We start from the raw sequence: 18,548 nt of genomic DNA on the forward strand, positions 1-18,548 counted from the left end.
CTCCCAAGAGGGCACTTTAGCACGCATTTTGGCTCCCAAGAGGGCACTTTAGCACGCATTTTGGCTCCCAAGAGGGCAATTTAGCATGCGTTTTGGTTCCCAAGAGGGTAGTTTATCATGTTTTAACCAGCCAAGGGGGCAGTTTAGTGTGTTTTGCCAACCAAGAGGGCACTTTGGCACGCTTTTTTGGCTCCCAAGAAGGCACTTTAGCATACGTTTTGGCTCCCAGGAGGGCACTTTAGCGCGTTTGTGCACATCACTGCAGAAGTTGTTTTGGCGCTGACATTGTTGTTATTTATGCAAGTGCTGGGTGTTGGGTGTGATTGTGTGTCCCCCCCTCCTGTCCTCAGCTGGAGCGTGTCGACCACTCTGACTCCGATGGGGCAGCTTGACAGAGAGGGAAGGCGTGAATCGCTCCTCTGAGCTCCGGCGGTCGCCTCAGGTTAGGGCTGGGTCCATCACTCCTACTGTCGGAGCTGCATCAGCACATTCTGCCTCTTTGTGTTGCGCACACACAAGTCCCTGTGTGGGACATACCACCGTGCCCGCACAAGACTAAACACACACACACACACACACACACATATAAACATGCACACAGATACACACACCCAATAAAGGCTGCCAACTACAGACTACCTGTTCGAACTAGTAGGACTGAACGATCCTGCACTTCATGTTCGTGTTGTTTAACTACGAGGGACGTTAGCAGCTCTCATTTCCAACAGGGCCACACATTTTTTTTTACATGAAGACAAACAGCCCTCAGCAGTATTTTGCTGGAACACTGTTATAAAGCGTATGGCACAACCACGGGTCTGATAACAGGGCTTCTTTCTGCTCCAAACACAGGATGCATGCTGATACATGAACCACTGACTGGAAATCGCCCGCAGATGTGTCTCACGAGTTTGAATTTCCCGCAGCAGCACTTGTTCAAAAAGCTCATGAAGATGAACTTTTTGCGGCCTCCAAACGTATTTTTCTCTCACCTGTCATGTTCGTTGCTTATTTAATAGTTTTAATGAAGAGTAAGTTTGTCTTTTAGAGTCCTATAGATATGATTAACCTGTCAAGAACTTGCCTCTATTTTGTGTCTCTGCATCTACGAGGTCTACTTGAATAATCGAGGTATCATAACAAAGAGAACACTTGAAATATTTGTTCAGATGTGTTAAGTATAAATATTTATGGAACTGGCTCTGAGTGAATGCAGTTTGCAAACAGCGTAAATGAACATTTTTTTTTCTGAAAAATTACAATTTTAGAATAAATATCCCTGAGGAATGATGCAGCCGCAGCTCCACAACCAAAACAAAACATCTGAACATTACCTCTGACAATTCTTATGCTAATAAAGTGAATCAGATCAAAATTATAGAAGTTTTTGTGCAGAGTATTCAGGCAGAATCTCCACATTTTGACACCATCTGTTTCTCAGAATTTCTCAGGTACCAAACTATATATTTCACTTATATGTTACCATAGCTGCTCAAGGCCTAACAGGTCAAATGAGAAGATTCATGTCTGTACAGCAAATATGCTACAACCAGCAGCCACGTAGCCTCACATGACTGAAAGACTGAAAGCAAAGCTGGCTGGCCTGACAGATATGAGAGCTGAAGTTAAACAAACAATATATGTTGAGTGTTAAAAGTCTTTCATTTAAATTTGCTGGTAGGCAGATGTTTTTTTTAAACCTTTGGTCAGAGCTAAGCTAGCAGTTTCCTCCAGCCTCTAGTCTTTACGCCAAGCACCAACCCAACCGGGCTGAAAAATCATCCAACTGTACTCTAAGCTATCTCTGTCTTAGCTTCATTTGTAGCACACAGACACACGAGTGGTAGGCTATCAATCTCGTGTGCGCAAAAGTAAGAAAAAATAGGAATAAAACACAATAAAACACAGCAGTCGGCCTTCTATTTTACATATTGAGATGCATATTCTGAAACAATATTCCTCAATCATCCGCAATACCCAAACACTGCCCCTTATAACACGCTGATCCTCATTTCACAAGGTTTACTTTTAATGTATTTGGGATTTGTCCAGGATACGAGCAGGGAGAACAATAACCTCGCTGGAAAACTGCTTAATGCAGCAGGGGTGAAGGTATTTGAGGTTGTATGAGTTTTACCTGCAGAGTAGAAGTTGAAGTGGAGGTCAGGACAGAGGCTCCCTTGGAAGTATCTTGCAAGGGCAATGCCTACGAAATTAACATGTAATTCCCAAAATTACATTGTGCATCTTTAATGTCCAACGTTATCTCACTTTGTAAAAAATGTGCGTGGCAGCTACGGCACGTAAATCAATATGAAAACAACCTGGTTATGCCACTAATCCATCAAACTGGTTTGGATATGCTTATTGTTGGGCAGCTTAAACACCAACCATGTCTGTTTGTGATGTTTCCAGTTAGACTGCTTTATTTTTTTGGCTCCTGTTAAAGTTGACAAGGACTTGGAATAAACAACAACTAAAACACTTCGATCAGGTTAATGAAATATTGTGGTAACGGTTACAGGAGGGATGAAAGTGAATTGCGGGTCGGACGCATCGTTTTTGATGTCAGTCCATCACTCCAACTGTCACCGTCTCACTTCCCACATAAAGGGCGTTGACATCTACGAGATAATTTACTCGTCATTAAACAACACGGGGTGGCATAACGAAATGAAAAGTTTGCAAACAACTTAATTCAACACAAATTGCAAAACAAATATACAGTTATTGATGTAGAAATAAAGGTAAAGCTGGAGTGTATCGTTTCAATCTGCGTCGAGGTGCACGCAAGAAACAAGACGGTGATGAAAATGTGGGCGACATCTGAAACACTGTCCATAAACTTTGACGGCGTGTGAACACCAAGCATCAATATTGATCCATCTTCGCCTGATTTCATGTAGTTTTGCCAGCCAGAGTCCCAGTTTGTCCATTTCCTTTTCTTGCATCCAGACATTAGCCAGGAGCCTTAAACCAAGCTGGATTAGCATTTCTTCCACTCTGCGGCGGTGCCAACGGTCAGGTTGGATGGCAGAAAGACGCCGCGGGCCGTGATGGTCTCAAAGTCTGCTGCTCTTGATCTAAAACACCTGTTTTCTCCTCCAACAATGATGACGGTAGTTCTGCTGTTGCCATTGGTTGACAAATTATCAAAAAGCACTCATAACATTTTCTTTTTTTCTTTTTTGTTTGCGCCTTGCCACGTAGATGGTTTTGATCTTATTGGATCATGTTTTGAGATTTCTGCCTCCACCTCAACACAGTTGTATCCAAAAACAACGTCCTCCTACTCTGGATAGACGTCAGTGCGAACAGTGACTGTGAACAAACTAATAATCAGCAGGCAGTTTAATATTCAGAGCCACGCAGATACTTTTATTTGAAGAGATGCGTAGCTGTTGTTTTTTTTTGTACCGAGGAAGCAGCAGATGTCTCCAAGCCAATGAACAAAACAAGCTGCAGTGAGTTTCTTTTTGGGCGAATGAACCGATGGATGCTTTAACTTATGAAAGTATTTCAAAAAGCCATTGATAACAAGGCCGTGGTCACTGCAGCCATTGTTATGATGCCTACTTCTGGCCTGTCTGGTTCCAGTGAATGTTGTAAAACTGTCATAACAAAGACATCCGTCACAGCTGTGGGAGACCATATGTTTTTGTCTTGCCTGCTTGTACACTAAACTGGAGCACCAGCTCACACAAACAACTGCCAACCACTGAATCCACCTTCTGGAGGTGTGTCACGAGGAGCTTGCCTAATCATACAGCGGGTTCCTTGTGCAACACGAGCGTGTTACGGAATAATTTGGCAGCTGAAAAGTGGTGCGAGGTGTCACTCAGTTCATAATGTTAGTGACTAATGCGAAGGTGGTGCGCCGGTGCATCAAAGGAAATCCTCAGACATCATCAGACGCAGAGAGCTGTGATGTTGGCAGGCAGACTAACCGGTCGCCTCCCTCTCCTGTTTTATGTCTGTCATATTTCCGTAGTCTCATCTAGAAACTAGGCAACCGCCATTTTTAAAACACCTAAGCAATTTCTAATGAAAGCGTTGGATGTTAAATTATGAATTTCATGCACAACAAAAGGTGTAAATATCTAAAGCCTGAGGCACCCACAGACCTCATTTCAGGCATATGACCATCAAATAATAATGGAGACGAGGGAGCTGGAGGTGCAGCACCACTCTGACTCTCAGCGAGAAAGGGAATGTTGGTGTTTATGGGGTTATTAATATTTAAGAAGCCTAGCTGTGGGTGGAGTGTGATCATTTAAACTAATATATTTCTACACCAAACGTCATCAGACTGAACACAGAGACTCATCGACTCACTGCTCCGTCGTTACAGGCAGGAGCTTCGGCTGCAGAATAAAAGCTCTGACTTTACGACTTGTAGGTTGATCAGTTCACAGAAAGCGCGTAAAGCGATTGTGTAGCAAGGACGCTTAGTGGTGGTGACGTCTAAATCACGCGACCGCAATATGTTTATTACAGAAGACACACACGCACACACACACCTGTCTCACATCTGTTCCCAGCGTCCCTCCATCTGCACCTCATCCCCTCGTTAGTTTAGACGGTCTTTAAGTCTGTGTGTGTTTCTCTCTCTCTCTCTCTCTCATTGTTGGTTTGTCTTCTGGTCCTTGTGTTTCTCCCTGTGTTCTGGATTTGTTCCCCCATGGCTAACAATGGATTAACGGTGACAGCAGTTTTTACTTCATCCAGCCTGTTAAAAATATTTTTTTTAAACTATGTGAGAAGGGAGGATTATTGCTCAGTTGAACTGCTGAGCTGACAGACATGCATAACATGAATAAAGCTTTAAAAAGTTGCATGGTGTAATTATCATCTCCCTAAAGCCATTAAATGAATACAAATATCTACAGGCAAAATGTTCAGTTCCATACAGCGTCAAACATAGCCGATTATGAATTTGAAATAAAATCAAGTGGTGCCTGACATGTTTCATTCCCAGACTGCTCTCTGAGAAGTCTCCAGCGCCCCCTGCAGGGTCATTTGTTGTGAGTGTAAAACCATCCTCCGTACGATTTAACAACAAGCTCAACAAAATCGTTTCGACAGGAAAGGAAAGGAATAACGGAAACACGCTAATGGATATTTGTTCTAGTTCATCATTCTCCTGATGATTACAAATCATCTTCAGGTGACTTTCGGACCCTCAGCTAAATATACAGTAATCTCAAACCAAAGACGTGTGCTCAAATAATTTCCATATCGCGCAGTAAGTTTGAATGTGTTTTGCATTTTAGACAAAAGAACAGGAGCAGTCTGAGAAAGCAGCTGCACATAATGAACAGTCTGCGTAGCTCCGCCCTGTCTCGGTGTTATAAATACAGTAAAAAATGCTTAGGTCTGGGTCAGCCTGCCAGCATGTGACACCGTGCGAAACAAGCTGTGCTAAATTAGGTGTGATCACATCTCAGCCACGGGGAGAAGGCACAAATACAGCTTTCAGATGTCTCACCACAGGAAACAGACAACAGGCTATTGATCCCAGAGGGAGTCCAAAAACACCCAGAGACACTTTCTCGTCATCTGGGGTGGAAAAAAATGCAGCAACAAAAAAAAAGACATGTAGTGTTTCTCCTTCTTCAGATCTGCCTGTAATAAAACATTTATATCTGATCTCCTGTATGCTGATCCTCCAAATGCATGAAAGCAAAATGAGCTCTCTCCTGTTTATTACGTACTTTCTGTTGATATATTACACATACACACACAAGCACAGCTATTATTGTTGAAGAAACAACTCATACAATAAGAGACTAACTAGTTTGTATGCATTTAATAACATCACAAGGACTAATTAGTGGATTAACTTACAGATTTACATTACAAAAGTACAATTTACATGCCATTATCAGGCAAGGGGTTCAATTCATTACAGTCGAGGTTTTCGTGAAGCGATAACGTGGAGGTGGACTCCCGCAGCTGCAGACGGAGGATTTCATCCGCGTCATCAATCACACAGATATTTTCCTTATCGTATCCGCTGCTCGAAATACGGATCTTAGAATAAACCTCACAAAATGTGTTATTCTGTGTGTGTAATTTAATCTAGTGTGAAAACTCTTTCCTGTGGTGTTTCCCCCCGTGGTATAAGCGGCTGTGTTTGTATAATCATCTTCTTCATATTGTTTCAGGGAGCAACAGAGAAGAAGATGCTGGAAGTTGAAGCATGTCAGTTGTAAGCCTTTAAAATGTGAGAGTTATAAGAGCAGGACAAAAAATGGGGAATAAAAGGAAGAAAGGGCTTTTTTGTGATCATTTGTCAGAGTCTTTTTTTTTTTAAGTCTCTGGATGCCAAAACACAGGCGGAGAACAGCTTGAGGACCGACACAGCAGCTCCAGTCTCTTTCCTTCTACCATAAAACCAACTCGGCTTCTTTCTCTTCGTGTGACGTTCAGTTGGTGAACGAAAACCAGTCGCAGGGGCCGATTGGTTCACCTGAGCCCCGCTGCCAACTTCTCCATCGTGGCTTTGCGCTCCTCCGCCTTCTGCTGCGAGCGGCGCAGGACGTTCCTCAGCTCCTGGAGGTGGTCCAGCGTTCCCACCAGCTCGCCTTTCACCGTCTTCATCTGGCTCTCCAGCATCTGCGTGTGATGGAGGGAGTTCCTCCTGTATCGCCTGCTCGAGCGCACTTTTTCCTCCAGGTCCTCCACTGTCACGGGCAACCAGAAGGCACGGTCAACACATGTTCAGCGTTCTCTAAAACACAGGCACATTTGAAATATGAATTTGAGAAAAGGTTTTGGTTTGTGATACAGACCCATGTTCTCCTGGTAGCCCATGCTATCTGTGCTAGACTCTGTCTTCTTTTCCATCAGGTTCTTGGTCTGCTGCATCATCCTCTCCATCTTGACGAGTTCGGCGGCCTTAGTGTCGCTGTCCCGGCGGATTTTCAGTAAATCCTGCTCCCTCTTGCTCAGCTCGCCGTGGTACTTACTCATCTTGAGGGTTTAAAATCTAAAAAAGCGATGGAATAGAATTCAGTTGCACACGCCGACACCGAGCGACCTGCTACACAACAGAACCACGACCCCTCAGTGAGCGTAAGACACAAGGATGACGCCAAATATGTTCCTCCCTGGAACATCGAGCTCTCCTCCCGCGGCTGCGGCACATGAAATGCTGTTTGTTTGCAAATGAAGTGTACTGCTGGTGATAGTTAGCTTTTTATAGGCCTTAACCTCAGCACATGTCTGGAGGTCATCTATAAACAGCCATCTCTCAGTACACGGCCCTACGATTGTGCGAGTCATAAGACCGGCTTCACAAGGCGCCCTCGAGCAGAATGGATGATCTGCACACTCACTCAAGAGTGACAAAGTGTTGATGAAGAGCAGGAGTTCGTCAGCTTGTCCTCAATGTAGGAAAACAAATTAAACAACTCGTCATTCACGGCTGAGCGATAATTCAACATGACCGAAACTTGGAAACTTCAGCTGGACAACGCGAAACCATCGTGGTGACGAGGAAATATACTTTATGCATCCAAGACAAGTGAAAAGACAAACACACCATGTTTCCTCTGTTACGCCTCACATAACAATAACCGCAGCTACAGACTCTTAACAACACAGTGTGATTGTGTGAAATACAAGTCATTCACTGTGTCTGTGTCCCACTTAGAAAAGTAAATGGTGAGCTGTCCTGCTCCGTGTGAGGGCGCTTTAAGACAGTCACGCTTATTCCCACGTGCCACGCAAATCATACAATCATGTGTTTCGTGGCAGGATCAGGACCTCGGACAGCCGGCGTGACACACAACGGTGCTCCACCTTCACAGGGAGACCAGGGTGGCCATTCTCCTCCGATGTCACGCTCAGGGTGGTAAGCTCAAATGTCACAGCTTTGCTCCAGGTTTAAAGACCCTACAAATGTTGGGAATCTGGCTGGAATAGAGATATTGAGCCATATTTCAAGGTAAAACAACATATTTGATAACTCATTAGCTTCCCTTGGTCAACAGCTTGTGTTAGCGTTCAACTACTTCCGACATTACAGTGATGCTGCTACACAGTGTGAAGGGAAAGGTGTTAATTAATTCTAAAATATCAAAGCACATCTTGGACGCATTTATTTAAGCCTGAGAGTGAAACAACCTGGATGTAATCCAATGCTAACATTAGCTTGGAGGTGGTTGAATGCAGATGTCGGCTATCATCCTCCTTCAAGTTGCTGATCAATCAGGAAGCGGTGAATTTGTTAAATTATGCTGCATTCTTTGTGTTGTAGGATTTAAAGAGTGCAGCTTTTTGCACACCTTAAGGTCGACAGGTGCGTAGGAGAAGACCGAAGGCCAACAAAATCAAGAAAAGTACCATTCTACATCTTAACAGTATCATAATCAGAATATAATAATTGTTTGGTTTTTGCCCTTGAAGGGAACAAGACTGACAGATCTACAGTCTTTAACCTTAATCACAGCTGAAAATTATAGACACCTATAACACTTATAACAGACAATTTATTCATTTCTAATGAGAAATTTAACCAACATTTAAAGGAACAGTGTCACATTCTGGTAAATACGCTTATTTGCTTTCCTTGCCAAGAGTTAAAGGAGCAGATCGATACCACTCGATAGCATCGAAGCTACAGCCAGGAGATGTTTATTTTTGCTTCACATACAGACTGGAGTGTTATTAGTGAGTGTCAGAGGGGCCAAGACAGCTGTTTTCCACTGTTTTCAGGGTTTTGTGCCAATGTAAACTAATTGTTTCCTGGCTGTAGCTTCATATCTAATGGACACATATGGGAATAGTATTGATCATCTCATCCAACTCTCAGTGGGAAAACAAATTAAGTATTTCCCAAACTATTTGTGTAGATCTCAGTAAATGGAGATTCAAAAAGTAAGTGGTTGAGTCAACTGGAAGGGTTTTTGATATACTGATAGCTCATTGCCGTGCGTCCTGCAAACAACTGTGTTCAAAAAAAGAAAAATTTTATTTTAAATATCTTGTTTCTTTCACTCGCTATAAAAACAGGAAGAGGTGCTACCAGAGACGTTCTATTATTGTAGAGACAGATCACTCTGATCATTTTGAATGGGGAAATTTGCGACGCCAAAGATGGCGCATATCCCGCCCCTTTCACCAACAGCCAATCACCTGCGTTGTCACAGCCGAACCGGGAAAATTATAGCCAATCATGTTGTTTCACCAGTGCATGCGCACAAGTAGTTTTTACGACAGCGAGAACGTCTCTGGTAGAGTCATTAACGGCACCGGAGTAGTGTCCGAAAGTCCGTTTTTCTTTCTGCCGTTGAGCTCACTATATAGTGCACTATGTTGGACTCACTATGTAGTGACTACGGGTAGGGAATGAGTGGGTGATTTCGGACACAGCCCCAGAGCACAGCCGCCGGCACAGATTCAGCCGTACGATGGACGTCGGTGTCGTAAATCCGCGCGCATGCGCAGTGGAGTTCTCCCTGTAGGAAAAGAGCGTTTTAAACATCATTTCTACGGTAAAGTCGATGTTTTTTGGTTTTTATGTGTATCTTATTTCACTGGCGAGCATGTCTGTATGTTTTTTCCGTCCTGCTATCACGTTAAAGGGTGGATTTGACCATGCCTCCATTCATTTAGATAGGGGTCTGGTCTCTTTGGGCTTTTCGAGGCGTCGCCAAGATGGCCGCCGAGTGGCATGACTTGCATAGAAGGACTTTGGTGCTACTCATACCACTTTTGTCCACAAGGGCTGCCAGAATCAACAAAAATGTTCCTTATGGCTCCTTTAAGAGGTCATATTGATAACATTTTTATGTAGACAAATATTCTTTTTAAATAATACATCAAACCTAAAGTGCTTGTTGAATGTTTTAAAAAAGTGTCAGGTCCAAAATGATTACTTTGTTTAACTATCCTTGTTAAGGCATACCGTGCAGATAGCTAGCATTAGCAACATTAATACTAGCTAGTGTTAGTAATGTAGCAGCATTAACAAAAGCTGGCATAACCAACGTTATCGTTATCTAGCTAGTGTTAGCAACATTAACATTAGCTTGCTTGAGTTAGCAGCATTACGTAGTACAACAAACTGGCAACCGCTTTAAGGGGCAGATGATCGATGAAACATCAAAATGGCTGTGGCACACTGATAGCTAGCATTATAAAAGTTAATGTTAAGTAGTGTTAGTAACGTTCGCCAGCTAGCGTTAGCGACCTTAGATAGCACAACAAATTAGCAGCTGCTTGAAGCAGCAGATGATTCAAACAACAGCGGTGTTGTATTCTGAATGCAATGCTATCAATAACATATTAAAGTATTGATTTATTGTGTGAACTTTTAGATTTCAGAGTTTGCTGTGTTAGTCCCATGTTTACAAACGTTATCAGTGAGAACTCGCCGTGAGCAGCCTCATGTTAGCCGCCTGTCAGCGTCTCTGAGGGTCACGGTGGGAAGCAGTCCTGTGTTTTGAATTTTCAGCAGCTTTTATCCACAGTTACAGCATTCTTCTCACGAGGGCCCATCTCAAAGTGATATTTTCTTGAGGCACAGTGAGGTTGTTTTGTTTTTTTTTTCCGGTCTCAGCCTGTTTGGTGTTTTGGCGACTGGCTGTGCACTGGAGTGGGAGGAGAGGAGCAGCAGGGGGAGCATCCCTGGCAGTCTAGATGTTTTCCAAATTTATGGTTTCACGACACAACGGGGAGCCATCACATCCTTCATGATGAAAACTGGGTTGCCGGTGCCCAAGTACAGTTTTTCCCCCCCATGCACATCCCTCCGGTGGGCTAATCATTAGCTTCAGACCGCAGCGATTAGCATAAATATAGACTGATCCGTGATTCATTATACACAGATTAATTCATGCTGTAAGTTTCTCAACTTCCTGTGCTATTATTACTGTGCCACATGTTCCTACATGAAGGTCACTCACCTCCTGGGCTTTCTGTGGGTTCTTGTTCCTGCAGCGTGACTAGCACTTTCTGTCTCCTTCCTGCAGGCTGCCCAGATGCAACAAAACACAAACAAAATCACTCTTATATTTAACACAACCTAAACCCAAACCGTAGCAGGCTGTGCGTGATGTACAATGTACAGCCAAGCATCTGTGGAGAATCAGGATCCGACACGCTAACAATCAACAGTGTCTTTATTGAGACAAATTTCTTAGAAGTAAACAGATTGGAGGCGTCACGACAGGATTTATAACTTTCAGTTACTGATGTGATACTTGAGACTGAATGTTAAAATATTTGTTCTGTGGCCTTCAGGTGTTTTTGTTCTCGTCCACCTTCATTTTTCTTCACACACACACTCACTCACAGCCGCTGAACCTCTGTTCCTACGCGCCTCAATCTCAACTGGCAATGTCAGGAATAAAATAAAAAAATAAAAAAGATTTTCGCTCAGTCATTTGAGCCAGAAAGAAGAACAGAAAAAAGAAAGACAGAAACAAATGTTTATGAGATCTACTGTCGAGAAGAAACACCTCTTCCCTCGGGTGGATCCAGTCTGAGCAGCGATCTATTAAAGGCTGCAGTGTTTGAATGTCTGAGAATACATTTGATACACTTTTTTCTACAATGAAGCGATTGTGTTCCAGGAAAAAAAAAACCCTTGTACGTGCACATGACCAAACAATATAGCATTGCTGATCACATCTGACCCTGAAATCTTCCGGCTCTGCAGAGCTGCATCCACGTCTCTGCTCTCCGCCTGCAGCACGTCCATCTGGCCTTTATTTACCTAAGCGGCCTAAAATCTGCTCTCAATGCGCCCTATACGTCACAAATTAAGGTCTCCAAAATCCATCGCATTTGAGGAGCGGGACGTAAAAAGGGTAACTGCAAATAATATTTCGCTGCCTCATTCCACGGGCTCATCCTGAAAACATGCGTCATCACATTTACATAAAACACTTAAAGCGGAGCGCGCCATCTGTTATGTAAATTTATAAGAGAAACAGCATATTTCAGGAAGTTCTGTCCCATAGATAAGCGTCGGAGAGTGGTGTAATTCAGGTTTATATGCAGCTGTGCACTGTTTTCAAGTGACCATTATGTGAAGGTGCTCTCCATCATATAATTCACGGAGTGTAAGAGCCACATTTCACCAGGCACTCTCTGCACTCTTACGCAATGTGCCTGTTTTAGAAAGAGGTGGCACTAGAAGCTGTCCACGCTACAATAACAAGGATAAGGCTGGAAATGTTTCTAGCTTTATATCACTGTTGACGAACGAGCGACACGTTCCTGTTCAGTCAGTATTGGCCGCCAAGTTAATTCGAGGAAGATGCAAGTCAAGGTTGTAGAGAACATAATGCAGAAAAAGATGCTTAAGGTGAACTGTACGTCCAGCCTCCATTAAAGATCTTTGTCAGAGGTGTTTGATAACCAAATATATACATAAAAAAACAATAGATATCCAGATACTGTACCCCCGAACCCTTTGGATTGCCGTCCTATTTCTGAAGACCAAACGACATTCCCAAAATAAAATTGTTACTGTTCTTGAACCCTGCGTGACTGATCATTCCTGAAAGCTTAGGCTTGGAGGTTTCTTCTCCAAATATCAGATCTAAGTGCTGCTGACACCGAGTAACACCAGCTCAAACTCAGTGGAAACTGCATCTCTCGCCTAAAAACAAAACTACACTTTGAGCGTAGACTGTTACCTGTCTGGTCTGACCAAATCCAGGGTCAAAGTAGATGGAAGAACAACAAAGAATGAGTGTTTTGCAGTGTTTTCTGTAGGGTAAAGTCCAAACGAGGCCATTTGGAGACTCCAGATGGTCACCTGGTGACCAAATGACATTATGGTCTTTGGAGACTTTATCTCGATACCGAGATCGTCATTTTGGATAACTACTTTGAGCGTAGACAGTTAACGGTCTGGTCTGACCAAATCCAGGGTCAAAGTAGATGGAAGAACAACAAAGAATGAGTGTTTTGCAGTGTTTTCTGTAGGGTAAAGTCCAGACGAGGCCATTTGGAGACTCCAGATGGTCACCTGGTGACCAAATGACATTATGGGTCTTTGGAGACGTTTATCTCGATACCGAGATCGTCATTTCGGATTTCCAGATGATGATGAAGGTCGGGATGTACTGTCTTGTGTTGGTTTGTCTTTGCACACGAGCTTTACTGAGTCTCCGTAAGCCCGGAACGGTTTGCTTTGACCGAATGACGAGACTCTCTCCTTTCAAACGACGTTCAACATGACCAGATTTATTGATCGTTTCACCCTGTTGACGACAAATGAGCACGAACTACGCATCACATTTGCCTGCATCAGATACAGTTTGACATGTTAATTTACAACATGAGCCGATGTGATAACATTAGAATGCAGAAGATTTAATAATCGTTCATTTTTTTTAGTTGAGTTTTTGAGATAATGGAGTTTTTGGCCATTGGCCCAAAAAAAATCCATTATCAGTCAGGCTCCAGTCTTCACAGCAGCAGGACAGTGTGTGTGTGTGTGTGTGTGTGTGTGTGTGTGTGTGTGTGTGTGTGTGTTTTAATGTTAATGAAGGAAAATGTCACCCAGTATACAATAATGTAGCTCACTGATGTGTTGTTAATAGTTTTCTAAGGAATAAGATACCGGGCGTTTGGATACACACAGTATTTGTTAGTAAGATCATTTCGTTGTCTGTCAGTGAATCCAATTTAAAAACAGAAAGATATAAAAAATTATCACCAGACTTTTACTTTAAATGTCTCGTGAGATGATTTTGATCCACGCAGGACTTCTTCTCTCCTCTTTAATACTCAGAAGTCCTTCTCAATCTGACAAAAAAAAACATTTGCCACTTCAGAATAACAAACACTTTCTTGGTTTGATTTTCAGAGTGCCTGTCACACATTCTGAATACTCATACCTTTTTGTATTCAGAGTGACATAACGGAGCTGGAAACAGCTGGAAAACTGTAATACAGGAGTGTCACCATGAGGGGGAGGGCTAGCAACAGTTATTTCTTACATGCCTTCCCATCTTCTTTCAACAAAAACAGGTTTAATAAAACAACATTCCTCTTTTTTGAGATTAATTACTGCATTAAAGTAGTCAATCTCAAACATCGACTGTAACGAGCACCTGCCTCAGGATTGTCCCCACAGTCTCCGGTGATGATAATGGCAGCTCAGGTACAAATTGTACCCTAATCAGGAATGTTGGACTTATTCCTGGTGCCTGTGTGACAGAAAACATCCTGTAATTTGTTGCCCTGGCAACTTATTGGGTTTTGACGGATGTTCCTGGAGCGACGAGGTAATGAGCAGGTGTGGGCTGCGCGACTTAACAAGGGGGATGAATGCTGTTAATGAAAGGTAAACTGAATTGTAGGCATGGAAATTCGAAATCTCTGCAGGCGTTTTCCAGTGTTAATTAATCCGGAAGGTTGTGTTTGTAGAGAAGGCCTTTGTTATTTCAGACACTGTGCGTATGATTATTTATATTTGTCTTAATCAGCGCTATATCAGATTGGGAAAGCCCATCCATCTCAGTATTTCCCTGCACTACAGTGGTGCCGCTGCCTTCATCGCGCCTCAGCGAGGTTGTTGTTTGTTTGTTTGTTTGCTCTTATATGGAAATAGAATTCTTCATCTGCCCACTCATGGTGCCTCAAGGTAATCAGCATTACATAATCGCAGGAAAAAACCTTATCTGCACCCATTCTGTGTCTTCTAGGCTCCTGTAACTCTCCTCCAAACTCTTAAAGCGCCTTCCCAGAAAATCCAATATTCCAGGCATTGATGCCAGCTTTGTTTCTGTTTCCTCTCTTTAGCGCCGCAGCCGTCACAGCTCTCGTTGTGCCGCATGAATTCTTTATTCTCGTGTAATTAAATCTGTCGTTTTTCTGAGCGCAAAGACAAATTGTGTTTGTGTTCTCACACTCGGCGGCAATTTTTCATGAGGTACAATCACAGAAAATTAGAGCGTTGTCTGTTTTGATGGATGATAATGCGCACGTTAATGTGCTGTATGACTGAGTACCCATTACCTTTTGTTGCTGCGTCTCCCTCGAGACGCAGACTTACAGTCTTCTACGTCTTCATTGATAAGATGCCAGCGAGACGTCTCACAGCCAAACATCCAACAGCAGAGCGAGGAACAGGAGCCTTTTGGAAATGTAAGAGGGGAAGAACTTTAGCTACAGTTAGTGCAGAATTATGGACTGAGATTCATATTCATGCTCATCATCCGTCATATTAAATTGCAAATCTCTGTCATTTGAGCTCATAAATAAGAGGGATGCTGCACCTGTTCGGCTCGCTGACAGAATAAGTACATGCATTAAATACGGATGTAGGCTAACCCCCTATAAATTATGATGAACGATGGAATATCAATCAAAACAAGTACAAAGTCATTTATGATCTTATATAAGAATCGACAGCTTCTCGTTTCTCCATCCTCCCACTCTGCTGTCAGCTTCCCTCCGAGCCGTGAGACGTGTCTCTAACGGAAACCTCCAGAGATCCTCGTCTCATCTCCATTAAGACTGCGAGAGTCCGCCTGACATTACTTCTGGTCTTTGCGTGTGTTATTTTTCCAAACCAGTGAGGCGTTACAAACCTCCCCGAAAGCCAGTTTTTCTTGAGGTTCCCACTGAGCTCACATACACAAGAATCATCTCCCCCACCTCCGCCCTCCCCTTACAACTTGACATCGCTGCTAAATTACCGGTTTTATCTTTATTTCAGGCGCGTTTAATAAGGTCACACTGATAACCGTGTGTGAGACACACTATCTTGCACCCTTACAAAGTTTTTTTTTTTTTTTATGATGAATTAATAATTGCCTATAAAACCTCCAGCAGATACAGAGCAACATTAGGATTCATTTGGAGTCATGTTCACCCTCCTCTCAGATCTGTTTTGTTTTTCTCCATCAGCTCCTGTGGGAAATATATCTGGCTCTTTAGCTAAACGCTCCGCCATGTTCACCAGATAGTTGCTGTCTCAGCTGATGCTGAAGAGGAAGCGTACACTGGGTTTTGATAGCTGTCTGCTCTGAAATGGATTTAAACTAGTGTCGCTCTGGACCATAAAACCAAAACAATCAGCTGAAAGATGCTAAAAAAAAATGTGCGCTTATCTTGAGTAGTGGTCAAAGGAGCAGCGGAATAAACTCTTCCTTCCCTCATCTCCTGTAACGTCTGTAATTATTCAGTTATATAAAAGCTTTTTATGTAAATGCTGGGTTTTCATTTGCACTTTGACTTGATCTGAACGTGATGAAACAGTAAAATAAGGCAGATATCTAAAAATACAGACAGAAGAGACAACAGAAATTCAAAAGTACTGGGAGCTGAACACACAGACGTTTCTAAAAACGTCTTTTCGTCTGGTCTCCTGCACAGACGTGAGTCACAGGTTGGCAGCTGGGAGGCAGGGCGGGCGTCCTTCTGTCCCTTTTACTCCAGAAAGAGTTCATCTCAGGTGAAAAAGACTCAACTGAGAGAGGAAACATAAATGATCACGCAACGGTGAAAAGTGGCCAAAAATATGTCGAAGTGCCGCTTTGAAGAGGAGTTTTTTTTTAGATGTGTGTCGCTGCAAAGACTCGTTACAATGTTTTAAAGCACATGTGAATTCATGACACGTGAAACACAAAATGAGCATCAATTAAATCACTGCTGATGCGATACGCTCCGGTGTAATATATGCACATGTGGGCTGAGAGCACGTCTGATCTATTTATACACAGCGCTCACATGTAAATGGTAACTGGTGTTCGGATACAAGTCTTAAATTAACATGTGAAATCTTTGTCGTGCAAAAACATGTAGAGCACTTTTACATGTCAGATGATAATTATATTATATTATATTATATTATATTATATTATATTATATTATATTATGTCATGTTATGTCATGTCATGTTATGTTATGTTATATGATAATTTGGGCTAAAATTATATCCCAAAAAACAGCCAGAAAATAACCAAATTGTCTGCCATTTTAACTTAAAGGAGTTCTGTGGAACCTCTGAACGTTAGCTGCTGTTGCTCTCTGTTAGCGGAGCGTCGTTATCGGTCTTTTCTTTGCTTGTTCGACCGTTAAAGGAGAACGTCGGCCATTTTTAACTCATAGCCCTGTTGATCGAGCTTACCAAGTGCTGTCAGTAGGAAAAATAACGTACATTTTTTGCACAATATTGACCAGATATCAGGACGGCAGCTTAAGCGATGGGGGCAGACATCCTTAAGTTTCACTTTCGGTTATATCTGCCCCCATAGGTTCGCGTTAGCTACCGTTCTGATACTAACTAAATATTGTGCCAAATGTTCTCGTTATTTTTCCTAATGACAGCACTCCGTAACCTCGATCAACAGGGATATGGGTTAAAAATGGCCGGCATTCTCCTTTAACAGTAATGTTAACCATTTGCTCCCAACGCTAGCCGAGACCAGGACAAACAAAAGTGTTATGTCGCTTGTGAACCACCTGCTCTCTCCGGCCGACCAACCACTGCTGGGTGAACGTGTCGATAACTGTGCGCCGCTTTTGATATTTTCCAGGAGACTCGCCATCGACACCCAGTGTACGTCTTTGGTATTACAGCAAATGCGAGGGCTTATATCAGTGGGCCATGTTTCCTCATCTGAAGAGCAATTAGACACTCAGATGAAGGCAAATGGTTTTAAAAGGAAAGCAACCATGAGGGAGGAAGAACCAGAGTCTGCATGGACGTTGTCTTGCCAAGGTGGAGTGCACTCAAAGAGGAAAAGGGACTGAAAGGAAATACAGATGTTGCTCTCTTCCTCTTGCTACCGCTAAAGTTTATAATACCAAACACAAAATCTACTCTACCTAAACTGTGGACCTTGTTTCGGGGTCACCACACTGGTTGAGTTTATCCAGTGATGTGCACAAGGGGGAGGGCAGGGCTTGTGGCCCAATGGTTGAAAAACGCGCGCTAAAGTGCCCTCCTGGGAGCCAAAACGTGTGCTAAAGTGCCCTCTTGGGAGCCAAAAAAGCATGCCAAAGTGCCCTCTTGGTTGGCAAAACACACTAAACTGCCCCCTTGGCTGGTTAAAACATGATAAACTGCCCTCTTGGGAGCCAAAACATGTGCTAAAGTGCCCTCTTGGGAGCCAAAACGCGCGCTAAAATGCCCTTCTTTTCGCCCCTGCCCTTCAAAAAGTCTGCGCACGCCACTGAGTTTATCACCTCTAGTAAGGCGGTTATATTTCCAGTGCCGCTTGTCTGTCAGCAGGATTGTGGATTTTAAACTTTTGTCACTAGATTTGCGAACAACGATCGCGTTTATTAGCGAGCTAGCAAAAAAAACAAAAAAAAAACACCTGCAATTGCCGCTTATCGCCATCGGGTGTCGCCAAAGAGAAGGAGACTACCACTTTAACCTATGTTTAATTTGCATTTAACACACATTGTCCTAAAATTTGAACGGTTGCACAGAAGAAGAAAAAAAAACCTTGTAGGCTATGAGATATTTTTGTAACAATAAAACGCTGCCGACTGTAAAAAGCCCAGAGAGGAAATGTGATTGTGTGATTTTTGGGGGGTATATAAACAGAACTGTCTTGATATAAATC

This window comes from Sparus aurata, chromosome 11 (assembly GCF_900880675.1).
Source record: "Sparus aurata chromosome 11, fSpaAur1.1, whole genome shotgun sequence".
Lineage (NCBI taxonomy): Eukaryota > Metazoa > Chordata > Actinopteri > Spariformes > Sparidae > Sparus > Sparus aurata.